This window comes from Helianthus annuus, chromosome 16 (genome assembly GCF_002127325.2).
Source record: "Helianthus annuus cultivar XRQ/B chromosome 16, HanXRQr2.0-SUNRISE, whole genome shotgun sequence".
Taxonomy (NCBI): Eukaryota; Viridiplantae; Streptophyta; class Magnoliopsida; order Asterales; family Asteraceae; genus Helianthus; species Helianthus annuus.
The window spans coordinates 82,351,042-82,364,897 of record NC_035448.2 but is presented as its reverse complement, the minus strand read 5'-3'; the positions used below and the strand labels follow the sequence as shown (position 1 = coordinate 82,364,897).

The window sequence follows — 13,856 nt, the reverse complement described above, 5'->3', positions numbered from 1 at the left end:
GGCTTGAGAAACAAGCATTCCATGTCATTGAAAAGCACCGATATTCCTTTATCACAGACTTGTGAGACACTCATGAGATTGTAGCACAACTCAGGAACATAGTTGACATTCTCCAACGTGAGGGCTTCCGACACCACATCTCCTACTCCAACAATCTTTCCTCCTTTCTCGTCTCCAGCGAAAGATACGAAATCACCATCGATGAAGCGAAAGTTCTTCAGAAGTTCCTTCAATCCAGTCATGTGTCTCGAGCATCCGCTGTCCACATGCCAGATGTATTCCATGAGCATACGAAGCCATTTCTGGAGTTTATTCTGATATACAAAAATATATACAAATTAGCTTGATTTAGGAACCCAGATTTGCTTCATTTGGAATCTATCGTGGTTTTGACCCACGTTGACCTCTTTTTGTTTCCAAAAATAGGCAGTTGACTCAACCAGATTTTTAACAGACTTCTTAAGATAATTTAATTGATATGTGACGTTTGTAATAAAATCATGTTCTGGTTTAGAAAACTTCTTGGTTTTACAATGTTTTGCTGTATGTCCTAAGTGACCACAGCAAAAGCATCTTTTATGTCTGGGTCTTTTGGTGTTAGAAGATGATGTAGGTGATGAGAGTCTTGAGCTTTCTACTTTCTTCATTTTCTTGTCCACTCTGCTTTCATCTTCTGAGTGTTCTTCATCACTGTCTGAATCGAATGAACTTTCAGACAAGTTGTCCTCGCTTAAGCTTTGCTCTTCACTTGCTTCGTAACTTGACTCATTGGAGTGTTGATCTTTGTTTGAACTTTCTGAGTCTTGGTCTTCAATGATTTCAGAACTTGAAGATTCGAAGCTTTCATCTCTGGTGGGTTCATCTTCACTTGAACTTTCTGATCCTTGCCATTTGCCATTTCAAGCAGCTTTTCCCAGACCCAAACGCTTTCCTGTCTTGTCTTGAAATTTCATTAGCCTCAAGGTGATCATGGCCATTTGCCATTTCAGATCCATTTCTTCCATATCATCTGGATCCACCTGATACATGTCTTCAGCTGTGAACATCTCCTTCTTCCTCTCCAGACATCAGGGCTTCATAGCTGCTCAGAAATGTGTTGAAAAGAGCCACGTTTTCAGTGGACACTTTCAATGCTTGAGTGTCAACAGTGATAGTCTTCTCAACAAGTTGTGGAGCTTTTGATGCGCTTGCGGAAGCGTTCGCGTAGATTAAGTCAGAAGCTTGTGGAGTGATGCCCCCTGAAGCAAGGAATGCCACATTTTTCAATCCAGCGGAGGTTTGAGTTGACTTTGGTGGGTATCCAGCAGTGTTCATCTCTCTTTTGTTGACATCCATTTCAAAGGCTCTTAGGGTGTTTATCAAGTCGGACAGAGTGACAGGATTTGGATTGTTCCGGAAATCCTTCTTGATCATCATGCATTGTAGGCTCCATTCCTTGGGAAGAGTATCTAGCAGCTTCTTTATTGCAGCACGATTTGTAACAGGATTTCCCGCCTTCTTCATTTTGGTCATCATATTCAGAAAACGACTTATGTGGTCAGAAAGATTTTCTCCACGAACTCCACAGAACATGTCATATTGTTTCTGCACCATATCTCTCTTGCTTTTGATCAATTCTTCATTTCCTTCATAGTACTCGATCAATGCATTCCAGAGTGCATTTGCAGTTCGGTGTTCTTCAAAGATGTTGCAGTCGTTGGTTGATAGTGCCATGGTTAAAGGCAGCATGGGCACGACGATCACGTTGGATTAGAGCCTTGTCTTCATCAGTAAAGGTAGTTGCATCATTGTTGGCAACTACCGCATCTCCTCGAACAACCGTTGGAATGTGAGGTCCAGCGGTGACAGAGAGCCACAGATTGTAGTCCGTGTACTCGAAGAACGATTGAATGCGATTCTTCCAAGTACTGAAGTCTTCAACTCCTTTCAACTTTAGTGGCTGAGTAGTGGTTCCAGTCTCAAGTTCCGCTTGAGCAATTGGACTTGGTTGATTCAACGACATGTTTGCTTGATTTTGACAAAATAGGGCTGATCAGAAGCTAATTTCGCTGACAAGTCACAGAAGATTAGTGACAAAGTTAAATTCGCCGATGACCGAAGAAGCCTGATCAAATTCGCTGACAGATCTTCAAACTTCGCTGGTGCCTTAAGTAGTCCTGCACGAGCGAACACGATAATTCCGCTGACAAACTCAACACAGACGTTAGTTCGATTAATTCCGCCGATTACCGTGATAAGAACGTTGTGGTTCAGTATCACAGTTCTCGAAGTCGCCTTTGATAATTTCGCTCAAGGATCACTCGGCACTATTTCGCTGGTGATCAGTAATTTCGCTCGAATGATGATCGTCGAAATTAGTGATCCTGCGATGAGTTTCTCAACGATTTGATTAAGATCGCTATATTCAACGCTATATTCGCTGTATTCAAAAATTAATTTCGCTGTATTCAAAAGTTGTTCGCTGTCTTTAAGTTAATTTCGCTGGACAGAGGGTTTAACATGAACTAAAACCCTCTAATCACTCAAAAACAGCTCAAAAACCATGTTTTGATGCATCAAAATGTCCAAAATGACTCCCTAACCATGTATTAACAACAACCTATCGATTAAACACACCAAATCAATCCATTTTAAATCCAAAACTTTGAAAACTTTGAAACTCTTGAAAAACCTTCAAAACTATGAAAAATCTCAACAAGAACACAACAACCAAGAGCACTACGGCTCTGATACCAAATTGTTGATCCCAATATCAATCCGGATCACAGTGGTTGGTTGTTTTAACCCAAAACACCTATTGATTAGGTGTTTGAGATATGAAAAGTTAAGAAAGATCAATGATGAAGGTGAAGCTGATGGATAAATGAATACAACAAGTGTTGTATTGAATCCAAACAATAAAATAAAGCAATGAAACACCTTGGATATCAGATTTGAGCACAAGATCAACACTAGAATTTAACAACACCAATATTCATTAAGTGAGCCAAAAGCTTGAGTTGGTTACAATGTATGGGCTATATATAGTATTCCTGATCAGCCAGCAAATTTATAAACTTGCTGGAATCTTATCTACACTAGGTCAGGAACTTTACTTTTAGAGAATTACAAAATAAGCCCTTGTACATTCAAAATAGCTACAAACTATGACTAAACTAATCCAGCACAAGTATCAACGATCTCAACAGTTCTAACAGATATTTTACTAACACCAAACACACATATGGGCAAGTGCACCCATCGTGAGCGTAGTATAGTGTTGGCAAGATACCGAGGTCGTCCAAGGACACAAGAGCTTTTAGTACCAGTTTATCCACAACGTCTAATCAAATCAAAAGTTTAGAAAAAGGTTTTAAACTAGAAAATAAAAACTAAAAATGCTGAAAAATAAAAATAAAAGTAAAAACAAATAGACAAGATGAATCACTTGTATCCGACTCGTGTTTAGTGTAACCTTTGATTATTTCCGCACCTTTGCACTTTTTAAGAGATTATCTTAGTTATTGTAGTAGGCCCCTCTTTTGAAGGTGACGTTACTCTCAACCCAGTAGTTTGAGTCAGTAAGGATACAATCCTAAAGGGTCAGATTATTGAAAGATAATTTATTAAGTTATTAATGCGTAATGTGGTAGGCCCCTCTTTTGAAGGTGGCGTTACCCTCGGCTAAGTAGTCTGAGGGTCAGCAGGGATACAGTCCTAAGTAGCAGGGTTAATGTTTTAATAGTAGCTTACATATGAGGGGATCAAGGAGTTCGGACCCCCGCCATCCAATACCAGTGGGTATCGAAGGAGGTCCTACTAAAGTTGACCCAGGTCCTTGCAGGATCTGTACACTGAATAAGGCAAGACTCTTACCAAACCATTCCCTTAACCCCCAACCAGGTAGCCAACATATCTCCATATAGACTGTGGAGATATGAATGGTGAAAATCTTTTATTTTATATAGACAGTAAAATAATGCCAAGACACCACGGACAAATGATAAGGAAGACTCACCTTCAACATAAGAAACTAGTTATTAAAGTCATTAATACATAACCAAATAAAAAGTGCGAAAAGATTAAAAATAAAAAGTATTACACTAGACACTTGTCTTCACCAAGTGATGTAAGAGACTTAGGCAAACATGGCCTTTGATTGTGAAGAACTCTTACAATCAATCTTTGATCCCGAGACTACCCACACACTCTACGATGGATGATGGATGATGGTGGTGGATGTGGGTTGTGATGGTGGTGGTGGGTGGGTGAAGTTTAAGAGGGGTGGTTTGCCAAGGGATGGTATGCAAATGAGCCAAGCACCCCTGTTTATAGCCTGCACAGAAGCCCGAACACGGACCCGTGTCCATTGGGCACGGCCCCGTGTCCAACCATCGTCTCTTTCTTCATTAATTGCAGTTTGTCTGCATTAGTTGACCACGCCCCCGTGTCCGTTGGGCACGACCCCATGTGCAGAAGCGTATCTGTACTATCAAGATTTTCCTGGATTCTGCGAATCTTAGAGTTGACCACGGCCCCGTGTCCGCTGGACACGCCCCCCGTGGTGGGTGATAGAAGCTTCTACAACTTTGTCTTTTCTGCAGACACTTGGGCACGCCCCCGTGCTCATTGAGCACGGGGCGTGTTCAGCCTTCTGTTCTCTTGTTTTTGCTTGGGAAGATGTTGTCGGGGGGTCGGGCATGCCATGTTTATTCCTTTTCTTGTATTTATGTTAGATTTAGCTGCCTTTTTGCTTCTTTTGTTCATTTGAGCTCATTTAATCCTGAAAATACAAAAGGAAGACAAAAACACACTTTTTCCAACATTAGTACTAAAAAAGTGTTAGTTTTACGCCACAATTGATGTAATTTATATGTTTCATTTTGCGCACATCAAATACCCCCACACTTGAATCTTTGCTTGTCCTCAAGCAAAACTCTTTATAATGTGGCTTTCACTCCCAAATGGAATGGGTAGAAGGGAAGGTTTTTGGGCTTGTCATAGAGTGTCGGTATTTCCAAGATTCTTTATTAAGTTTTATTTTTATTTATTTACAATCCTATTCGTCATGATTTATTTAAAATATTACATAAGATAAATTACTTATTAGGGCATAACATGCCTTTTTAAAATTCCATTTATATACAAGTTCACATACCTCATGGGGGATCACTCAACACTCGGCCGAAGATGTATTTTAGTGAATCACTCGAGAGCGGCATGGAACTTACTCCTACCATAAGCTTGCCAAGCAATCAATCCTCCTCCTTTTTAACTATATACCTTTGTAAATATCAAGAGGACTTTTGGGGGAAGGGTTAGGCTTGGGTTAAAGGTAGGTGGTTGGGTTAGTGGTTAGTAGAAAAGGGCGAAAGGCGTAAAAAGCGTCGGTTTTCGAAAGACTTTTTATTTTTATTTTGATGAAGCAATTCTTCAAACAAAGTTATTTTTGATAACTTGCTTGTTTATTTCTTTTTGGCTTCATCATGTTTTTTTTATAAGGAATGTCATAAGAAAAACCGAGCTTTGTTACTAAAATAAAGGGTTTAAAATGAAAAAGGGTATTGGTGGGTAAAAGGGTGTTTGTTTTGGGTTAAGAAATGAAAAGGTTTAGGCTCAAAGGGGTTAACTAGGGGGATTTTGGGTAGGTGGTAAAAAAAATAAAAATAATGGTGTTGAAAAAAAAGTTAGTCCTAATGCCTCCATCGTTTACTTACTCGGGTTTAAGTTGGTAAGGACCGAGAATGTATTGTCGTGGAAAGTTCTAGAGTTTTAAGAACTAAGCGGTTATTCACACAAGAAACGAAAAATGAGCATTTAGTTTAAAGATGTGTATTTGTATGCTCAATAAAGGCTCAAAACTCACTTTTTGTGGGAATGGGTTGTTATGTGATCAAGTATATATAATCAAATTTTAACTAGATTTTTCATATCGTTTCATAATTTTCTTATGTTGGTTTTTTTTTCACGACGCTATAGGTTGTAAATTTGTAAAAATATAACCTTTTTTAGAACTTGAAATTCCCAAATTAAACCTAGACAAGTAAAAAAATGAAAAAAAAATTTGAAAAAAATTTGGGGTGATTAGCGGTTCCAATAGAGTTTTGTGTAAGGCTTGTAATTTGGACTTGCAAGATTCAAGGTTTTAGCACCCCCCCCCCCACACTTAAATTACACATTGTCCTCAGTGTGTCCCAAAAATAATTTTTTAGGTTGATTGAAGGTGTAAAAAAATGTGAAAAAGCAAAAATTTATGTTACTGTGCGTTTGGACACGGCCCCGTGTTCAGATCACGAGTAACAGAAACTAGTAAAAAGAAACAGAAGCCCGGGCACGGGGGCGTGTTTAGCGAGCACGCCCCGTGTCCAGTTACCTGAACTAGGCATTTTCTTCAGATGGTTAAGCACGAGGCGTGTTGGGTGAGCACGACCCCGTGCTGAACTTGCTGTAATGAAGAAAAATTGTCGGGTGGCCCTGTTTTTGTGCATGGGGTGCTGGTTCAAATTTTCCCTTGGTATCCTTCACCATCCCGAGTGTGTTTTATTCCTGAAAATTAAAACTAAACTAGAAAACATAAAAATTAATCTAAACTAAACTAAGGATAGTTCCGCGGAATGCCTCCGTGGTGCGCCACGTTTATAAGGGTCCTTGGCTAGACCCAAAGCCTGGTCATATGTTACCTAAGTGGGATGTTTTGCATCCCATGCTGCACCGTCGGAGAGCATCATCCAAACTCGAGTCTATGACCTTCATGTAGTTGACCGGGTCGTCGTCTTCTACTCTCTTTCCAACTCCAAATTTCATTTCCTTGTCCCTAATCCTCAATGTTAGTGTTCCACCATTCATGTCTACCACTGCTTGTGCCGTAGCTAGGAATGGCCTTCCTAAGATGAGTGGCACTTCGGTATCTTCCTTCATATCTAGTATGACAAAGTCGGCCGGGAAGACAAATTCACCGACTTTGACCAATAGATTTTCGGCGACACCTTGTGGATATTTGACGGACCTATCGGCGGGTTGTATGCTCATTTTTGTAGGGCTTGTTTTCCCTAGGCCGAGTCGGTTTAACATTGAGGCGGGCATGAGGTTGATGCTAGCTCCGAGGTCGGCTAGTGCATTGCGAATGGGGGATTCTCCAATCGAACAAGGAATTGTGAAGCTTCCAGGGTCAATCTTCTTTTGCGGGAGTTTGTTGAGTAGCAAGGCGGAGCATTCTTCGCTTAAATTAACTAATTGCAATGATTCAATTTTCCTTTTACGAGTGAGGAAGTCCCTCATAAATTTTGAATATCTAGGCATTTGAGTTAGGACTTCGATAAATGGAACATTAACATGCAATTGTTTTAGCAAATTTTCGAACTTTGCGAATTGCTCATCGGTCTTTTAGCGAATTAACCGACCGGGGTACGGAACCGGGGGATTCTTGGTGGGCTCTTGATTTGGTGGAGAAGCCTTCTCTTGTTGGGGCATGGGTGGAGTTGTGGTTTGGCAAGATCGGTTTCTTTTAGTTGGAGGTAATGGAGCCTCCTCGGGACCCACGGTATGGTTTCTCAATGTGATGAGATGTACTTGCGCCTTTAGGTTGGTTTCAGTATTACTTGGTAACGCGCCTTGTGTTCTCTCGGAGAAATTTTGAGCTAGTTGATTTAATTGTTTTTCAATATTTTGAATACTAGCTTGTTGATTTCTAAAATTCGATTCCAATTGTTGAAATCGATCCGAGTTTTTCTTTTCGGTGTCGGAGATGAGGCGAGATACGATATCTTCAAGCCTTTCTCGTCCCCCTTGTTGTTGAGAGAAATTTTGTGACTCGTTTCCTGGTTGTTGAAAGTTTGTTCATTGATTTTCTTGGTTACTACTATTGCTGGGTTCTCTCCAACCAAGGTTAGGGTGGTTACGCCATCCTTGGTTGTAGGTACCCGTGGGAGGACCCGACGGCCTAGGTCTATTATCAATGTAGTTTACTGATTCTATTTGATAATCTACTTCTTTCATACAACTCCAATTTTCATGTGGCCCACCACACCCCTCACAAGCCATAACTGAGGCCGTTTTTGCCATCTCTAGCTTTTTGATTTTTGAAGAAAGGGTCTCGATTTGAGCTTGTAAAGAAGTGCTTTCATCAACCTTATGGGCACCCGGGTCAATAGATTTATTGCCTCGGGGAGTGTGCGACTGAAAATTGGTTTGAGCAATTTCCTCAATTTGATTATATATTTCATTTGGGCGACGATTACCTAAAAGTCCCCCGGAGCTAGAGTCAAGTGTTTGTCTTGTGTGTGGCAATAACCCATTATAGAAAGTGGATACTTGTTGCCATACCGCAAGACCGTGATGAGGACACTTTCTTAGTAGCTCCTTGAACCTTTCCCAAGTTTCATATAAGGATTCCCTATCCTCTTGTGAATATGTATTAATTTCAGTCATTAATTTAGCCATTTTAGCAGGGGGGAAATACTTATATAGAAACTTTTGGGCTAGTTCATCCTAGGTGTTTACCGAGCCAACTGGGAGGGTATTAAGCCAAGCCTTAGCTCGGTCTTTTAGTGAAAATGGAAACATTCAAAGGCGGATGGCGTCGTTTGATGCTCCATTGATCCAAAAGGTATCACATATTTCTAAAAAATTAGTAATATGTAGATGGGGATCCTCGTCCGCAAGCCCATGGAAGGTTGCGGAGTTTTGAAGTGTGACAACTGTGTTCTATTAATCATTGTACAATGTAAAACAATGTTGATTATTAATAAAACAATGTGCTTTGGTGTTATTATATGTGTTTTGGTGTTGTTATGTGTGTATTTGTGTTTGGTGATTTTTCAATTTAATTAGATTCCAATTTCAAGCTTTAAATCGCTTTCTGGAAGGTTATACGCGCACTGATGCGTAAATATAACTAGTTTAATGCAACAAACACTCCGTAATAGTGAAATAGGCTTAACATACCTTAAATAACCTCCACATAACTTAGAAATAAGTTTTGGATGGTTTGGTGTGTTGAAATCAAGTTTGTTCGATCGCAAGGACTATTTGTGTCAAACTGCAAAACTATACCGATTTGTATGGTAACGAACATTCCGGAACTTGATCATAAGTTAAACATACCCTAAATAACCTTTACATAGCTTAGAAATAGGCTTTGAGGGGTTCGGTATGCTAAAATAAACTTTGTTGATCAATAGGGACTAAAAGCGTCAAAAAGTGCACAAGTTTGCACTTTCGCGCATATCTTACGTTCTGAATATATCCGGACATCCAAAAATTTATGTAACCATTAAAATATTTTATTTTAGTGTTTGGCATGATAAAATTCCATTCGTCGCTTAATTTGGATCGTTTTTGCGTTCCTTACGACTTCCGTCGTAATTAAGCGAATAACGCAACCGTACGACCAAACGAACCGACATCCAAGATATTTTTGAGAATGTTTCGAGTTCCCTATACTTTAACTTTATTTTAGAGCCTTGAAAAGGGGTTAACGGGGCTTAAAAGTGCAAAAAAATCAAGTTTTACAAGTGCAGGGACCATTTTTGAAATTTCTGACCAGATTCAATGAACCTAGTCCATTTTGAAGTGTTGATGGTTTTAACCCATGGTTTTGCAAAACCATGGGCTGATATTCAATGAACCTAGTCCATTATGACTCATATTAGGGGCTCCCATGGGTTTAGAAAACCATGGGCACACATGTAAGGTCCAGATCAAAGCTCAGTTTTCGATGAACGATTTTAACGATTCTTGAATTCCTATAAATACCCACCCTCACTTCCTCCCAAAGCACACTTGAATCTGATTTTGGCTCTCTAAGTTGAAGTTTATGCTTCATACCTGAGAGTAAATCGGATCAAGAGCTTGCGGGGACCTTATGTAAGTATTCTTTCGTTCTTTCATTCGTTTCTATCGTTAAAGTCAAACTGCGTTTGACTTTCTGCTTTAACCAGTTTATGGTCAACACGAAGTTCATTTGAACTTCATAACGTGAGCGTAATCACGATGATTATAGTCCCTAGTGACTATGCCTACTGATTACCACGTTATCTAGGCTAAGTGACGAGTCGTAGCTTCGGCCAGAATGCGTTTTCTCACGTATTTTGTAACCAAGCTACTTTTAGGTATCAAAACCATTTGTTTTGAGACCAAACCTGTTTTCTATCTTAACTAAACATGTTTCTACATGTTTAGCTCGTCACTTTTTAGATTAGTGCTTGTGTAGAGTCGTAAGTCAAGCGGACTAAACACCCGCTTAGACTTTCGACCACGACCCATTTGGTCGATCATTAGGATCCGACCAAACATGTTAAGTGACCATAGTAGTGTAGGGAATAACCTTCCGAGGTTATACCTTATGGTCACTTAGTTTTGATTAGTCGCATGATAGGTAGTTTATATGCCTTTCGTAAATTACCAAAATACCCTTTTCATACATAATTGGTAATCAAGCATATGTAACCTAAAATTTTGACACGTAACTGATTATGTAACATAATTAAACATGTATGGGCATATAATACCTGTCATAGGACTAGTTAGACGTCTTGAACGCGAAATTGCGCACACGACGCGTTAAAGTAGCGTAAGCTACCTTAATGGGTCGCGATGGGTCGAAAGCACTTAGGATAGGTTTCAATTTAGGATGTAAGCTTCGTTAAACCATATCACATGAGTTCCAACACTCATTTGGTTTACGAGACTTCATTCTATCCGATCGTCCGATTTAGGCGTCTATTGTTTGACTAGTGGTTCGATTACTAGGTGCTACTTGATTTCTTTGGTTTGCTTGAGGTTGTTTAAAGTTCTATTGATTGAGGATACTTTGCACTACATGTGAGTACATAGTTCCCCTATTTTACTGTTTTCAATTGTTTTGGGGTGATTCATATGTACAAAATGTTTTCAAGGTTTAAACGATGATTTTCAAAAACGATTAAAACGATTTTTACAAAACTAATAACGATTTCAAAAATGTGAACAAACTTGTTGGTTGTAGTTACATAACAAATGACATTCATTAGCATTGATCAAGCCGACCAGTATTAGGTTATGGTACCATAGGATCTGACAAATCCCGTTATTGCACTGCACCCATGGTTATGTGTGGGGGTTGTGGGTAACGACTGAATCTGATGTTTGTTAACTTACCCTTTGGTGGTTTGTTAACTCGAGAAGCGAGAAGCGAGGTGGTCGAGTCACGAAGGTTTGAATGTTGTTAGCGAGACAACCATATATAGTTTTCACAAATTAAAACGAGGATGATTTAAACGATTTTAAACGAGTTAACGATTTTGAAATGATTTTAACGAGTTAAACGATTTGGGTAAATGATTGGTTTTTGGTTAGTGTTTAGATAACGGGACGAGTGTAATGTGATGAAAGCATGGTGGATACGCCGCTGGTACTTCCTATATATAAGTGTTTTCAACATATAACATATCGTGGCGTAATTTAGTTCACTTGGGTAAACGATTTTGAAACGATGTCACACAACGATGTTTTTCTAAAGGATATAAACCATAGGAGTTTTTAACGAGTTTTTACAAGATGTTTTACAAGTTGGTTTTCTAAAACAAATGTTTTTGGGGTTAAGAAGCATGGCTACGAGATTTTATAAACTATAATCAACTTGATTTGAGTTCGTTAACTATGTTGCAATACACTTTTCAAAACGAGGTTTGTATTTTGACTCTTGTAGTCTAATAAAGTACTGCAACATATAAACGAAGCCATAATTCCGATACTCTTATAAAACCTATGTACTCGCCAGCATTTCTTTGCTGACTTTGTTTTTACATATGTTTCAGGTGTTGTTGTTTGATGTGATTTTCTAGGATGCATGTGTCACATAGGATCTGGACAAGGCCTTAGTGACATAATAACTGTGACAACTGTGTTCTGTAAGCACCGTATAATGTAAAACAATGTTAGTTATCAATAAAACAATACGCTTTGGTGTTATTATATGTGTTCTTGTGTTTAATGATTTTACAATTTGATTCGATTCCGATTTCAAGCTTTAAATCACTTTCTGGAAGGTTATACGCAAACTGGTGCTTAAACGCAATCAGTTTAACGCGACGTACATTCCGGAACTGTGACGAAAGCCAAACATACCCTAAATATCCCTTTCATAACTTAGAAATAAGTTTCGAAGGATTCGGTATGGCGAAAACATGTTTATTTAAACTAAAGAACTAATTACGACAAAACTGCGAACGAACGTTGGTGATCGCCCGGATAATATTTAAATCCCACAAATATTCTGTTATGATTAAAATCTTATTTTAATCAGGTTCGTGTTGAAAAATAAATTAAAACGCTTAAAAACGTTCTTTTCTAGTTTAAGCGCGTACCGCGTGTTTCTGCGCAACACAGTGCTTATACTGCAAAACGCAGACAACACAGCCAGTCTTGGCAACTGAAATTTATTTCCAGTAATATTTTGGCGAGTTTATTTTTATAGTGTAATAAAAATATTTTAGGACGCCATAACCGGGATTTAAACGCTAGATAAAATACCCGGTATCCAGTTAAACACTCGTTTTAGCCTGCGTATGGCATGTTTATATAAAAACTTACACTTTGCCCCCCCCCCCCCTTTCATGTATACGGACACATAAGGGATGACCCACCAAATATTTGCCAATCTTCTACAAAATCTCATTTGATATTACTTAGATTTCTTTTGGATTTTATTTGATTTTGTAAAGATTTTGTGAGATATGGAAAGATTATAAGTACCATCTTCCTCATTTCACCACTCAACACCAAACTCTCACTCCCTTCTCCCACCTACGGCCATGAGCCACCCCCACACCACCACCATCTTCAAACTTAGTTCATCCATTCCAAGCTTCATCTAAGTGCTAGAAGGTGAATCAAGGGTGCTTGAAGTTGTAGATCACTAAGGAGCTTCATACATTGCTTTTCACCATCTTTTTTCTTCATCTTTTTCTAGAATTTCTACCCTAGCCTTGTGCTAGTAGTAAGTCCATTTATACTCTTGTCTCACTTCGATTCTTGTTCGATTGTTGATTGTTTTTCACACACAAAAACTCAAACAGCTTGCTGAGTTGGATTTCCAGCCAACTTCAACAGGCTGTAACGGGGTCATTTTAAGTCGAAAAACGGAATTTCTAAAGCCTAAAATGAGTGTTTTGGAATAACTAACCAAATGGCACTGGAATCATAATTTTTCGAGACCGTTTACTATTTTTAAAAGGTTATTTTTGGACAGCAGCTCAAGCTGCATTTTTATTGCAGAAAAAGTATGACATTTTTGGAGTCACAACTTAAAACCTGAATAAAATCAACCCATGAAATTTTTACAGTAGATGGACACCGTTGTCAGGACGACCCTCCAACTGGAATTTCGTCAAACGGATTTACGGTTGATTTTTAGTGAATATTTCCGTAAACTGCGATCAGAATGGTTACAAATCTAATTGCAGTCGAGAAAATGATTTTTTATAAAATATGGGTAACAAATTGGACTTTGATATTTTTACACAATAAATTTTGGAACATATGTCATATTCTGTAAAAATCTGGAGATTTTTAGAAAAGGTTAACTATTTTATAAAAATCCTCGAAAACAGTCCGGTTTCGAGTTATAAAGCTGAAATGAAGTATGCAACGTTTTGTTTGTCGATATGTCGATTTGGTGATTTAAAAATGAACTATTGGTTTTATATAAAAGAAAATGATATGCTATTAAAGCATGGGCACCTCTATTTACAGAGGATACCCTACTGAAATTTTCCGAGAATCCGAACACTTAGTAAAATATTAGATAAAATAGGTACGAAATAGTTGTCTAACTATTTTTCTAATATCGATAGTTAAGTTAAAATAATTATCATTGTTTTAACAAAATAATACCTAAG

At 38.6% G+C, this 13,856-nt stretch overlaps 1 non-coding gene across 1 annotated transcript; it reads left to right on the top strand.

Annotated features, from left to right (window-relative positions):
• Window positions 1-8,305: 8,305 nt before the first annotated feature.
• LOC118488514 lies at window positions 8,306-8,412 on the top strand. Its single transcript, XR_004885056.1, has one exon. It is a non-coding gene; the product is annotated as a small nucleolar RNA R71 (small nucleolar RNA).
• The last annotated feature ends 5,444 nt before the right edge of the window (window positions 8,413-13,856 follow it).